The 2,611-nt window shown below is 62.5% G+C and overlaps 1 non-coding gene across 1 annotated transcript; it reads left to right on the forward strand.

Annotated features, from left to right (window-relative positions):
- The first annotated feature begins 2,304 nt into the window (after window positions 1-2,304).
- LOC147711516 (U6 spliceosomal RNA) lies at window positions 2,305-2,411 on the forward strand. The gene has a single exon (XR_015296232.1). It is a non-coding gene; the product is annotated as a U6 spliceosomal RNA (small nuclear RNA).
- Window positions 2,412-2,611: the final 200 nt, after the last annotated feature.

Raw genomic sequence — 2,611 nt, forward strand, 5'->3', positions numbered from 1 at the left:
TGCCAGTTCACTAATGTTTTGTGTTTTGGCTCAGAAGTGCTTGGCGCGTTCTATTGGTGCGCGGAACGGCGTGGGGTCAGTTCACTTATTTCTGGAGTCCTTTTTCTGGCACCCTGGGGGCCCGTGTTTTCCTCCTGTGCCTGGGCCGTCAGGATGCGCCGGACTCAAGTGAGTTTGCACTGCTGGGTTGCTGTGCCTTCTGGTCTCCTCAGGGAGGCGGGGGTTGTGTCCCCCCTTCTGTCGCCGTCTGCGGGGTCTCCCTGTTTTCCTGCGCTATCCCTTCTAGGGGTCCTTGCGAGGCGGGGTGCCCTGCCCCCTCCTGGCCTCGTCTCCCTCTCGGTGGCCCCTGTGGGGGAGTGTGGCCCACTGGTTGGAGCAGCAGACCCCGGGGCAGTGGTCTGGCCCGGGACCTGGGTTCGGTTCCCCGCCTCGGCGGGTCTGGGGTTCGTATTAGTCCACGGACCTGGTAATTCTCGCCTCGGTGCCTATTCCATTCATGGAGTCCCGCTCTGCTTCTCTGGGCAATAACTTGCTTTTTCTCCACAACGGCCCACACAATGCTTCGGATGCCTGGCCTCCACCTTGGGGGTGTCCGGGGGTGGACGCCTCAGGGGGTTAGCCGGGATGGGGTCCACAGCAGCTTTCGTACAAGCGCCTTGTGCCCTTGCGGGTGTGTAGTGCGCTATTCTTGTCTCATGTTACGCTACTGTGAAGTGTGGCATGGCCCCTGCGCTGGGATGACACGCTTACTTGGTGTTTCGTTCCTTTTTAGGGCTTGCTTTTCCCTCCTCCGGCGGCGGAGGTTGTTCCCAGGGTTTCTCTGGGTGCGTTCTCTACGCATGTCTCCGGACTCCCTTCCTCTGCCTGCGTCCGTTGTGAGGGGCGTTGGGGAGGTGGGCTTTGTCACCTTTCCCGCTCTGGTGGCCGCGAGGCTGGCTCGGCCGTCTGGTCTGGCTGCGTCCTTGTCGGCGTTGACGGCGTTTTCGGCGTATGGCCTTCTCTGGCTGTCTCCGGTCCTTTCAATTGGGGACCGCTCCCCTGGGCGCGGCCTTCCTTCGGACTCCTCGTCCGCCTGTGGGTGAGGGCGTCCCGCCCTTGCATGGGTGGGGTCCTTCGGCCATTCCACCTGGATTTCAGGGTGTCGGTCTTCACGAGGTGCGTTCAGGTTTTGGCTTCCGGGCCCGAGTTTCGGCTATTCCCGGTCTTGTACTGGTGCTGCCGCTCCCTTTTTCGCCCCTAGATCCTGGCTTTCGGCCATCTCACTCCAGGGGGTTCCCTGGGGGGGGGAGGGGGCTGTCACCTCCGTTACGTCCTGGACGTGGCTGTCACGGTTCTTGGGCTCTTCGGGCTTGCTGGCCGGTGTCCGGTCTTGCTGGTCTTGCGGACCTTCCGCGGGGTCCCGCCTTCCCGACGGGTTCGGATACCTACTCCTTCCCTTGTCTACACTGAGGGGTTTTCTGGGACCATGGGTTGGCCTGTGAGGCAGGACTGCGAGTGGGGGTTCCCACTCTCGGTTGCGGGTGCTTCCGTTGGGCTTGCCTTCTGGCCCGTGGGTTGGAACTGTGCTCCTGACCCGCCTGGTGGATCTTCTTCGCCGGGAGGGGGTCTTGGTGTTCCCTGTCTGGACGTGTGATACATCTCGGCCTCGTCTTTTTCGTGGGTGAGGCGTCACGTCAGGCGGTGTCTCTCCTCCGTCGGCTCCCTGCTCTATGTGCGGTGGTCCCTTCGGTTCCCGTCTCGGGCTTGTCCTCCTTCGGGGGTCGTGTGCCTGGACCCGGTACTTCCCTCTGGTTCAGTCAGGGGGGGGCGTCCTTTGGCGCCTGGTAGTTTGGGGGTCGTTGGGATCTCCTGCAGTCGCGCAGCTCCTCGTGCTTCGGGTGTTGCTGGCAGTCCTCCTGGCCTGCCGTCTTTTGCACCTGTGCTTCAAGGTCCCCATGTATTGGTCGGGTCAGTCGACCTGATGGTGTATGTTTCGCCGGTCCTGTCCCTTCGGGCTGTCTTTCCCCCGGGGTCCGACTATGTGGTGGCGGATCGACTGAGTCGGATCTTCCTTGGTTGCCTTGTCTCGCCCTGACCCCGGTGGTGTTTCAGCGCCTGGTGCCTCGACTCGGTCTGCCTCCGGTGGATCTGTTCATGGACGGGGACTCGGCCCTCCTGCCCAGGTTCTGCTCTCTCCTCCCGGGTCCGGGTGGATGCCCTGTCTTTCGCTTGGCCTTTTCGGTCTGCGGTACGCGTTTCCCCCGTTCCCACTGATACCACGGGTCCTCTGCTGGATTCGCTTGGGCAGGGCCGGGGTGCTTCGGGGTGCTCGCTTCGGCAGCACATATACTAATATTGGAACGATACAGAGAAGATTAGCAGGGCCCCTGCGCGAGGAGGACACGCAAATTCGTTAAACGTTCCATATTATGGTTCCCGGCGGGGTCCGCCGCCCCTGGTACCCTCTCCTTTTGCGAGCTGGCGGTTCAGGCCTAATGGCCGATCCCGGGTCTTCCCGTTCCGTGGTTGGGTCCCCCGCTCCCGGAGTCGGTGTTGAGCCGGCTCCATCTGCTGGCCTGACTCCTTCTGCAGGCCTGGTTCTTGAGCGGATGACGCTGCTTGCTCGGGGTTG

The sequence above is a fragment of the Lissotriton vulgaris genome, chromosome 5, assembly GCF_964263255.1.
Source record: "Lissotriton vulgaris chromosome 5, aLisVul1.2, whole genome shotgun sequence".
Taxonomy (NCBI): domain Eukaryota; kingdom Metazoa; phylum Chordata; class Amphibia; order Caudata; family Salamandridae; genus Lissotriton; species Lissotriton vulgaris.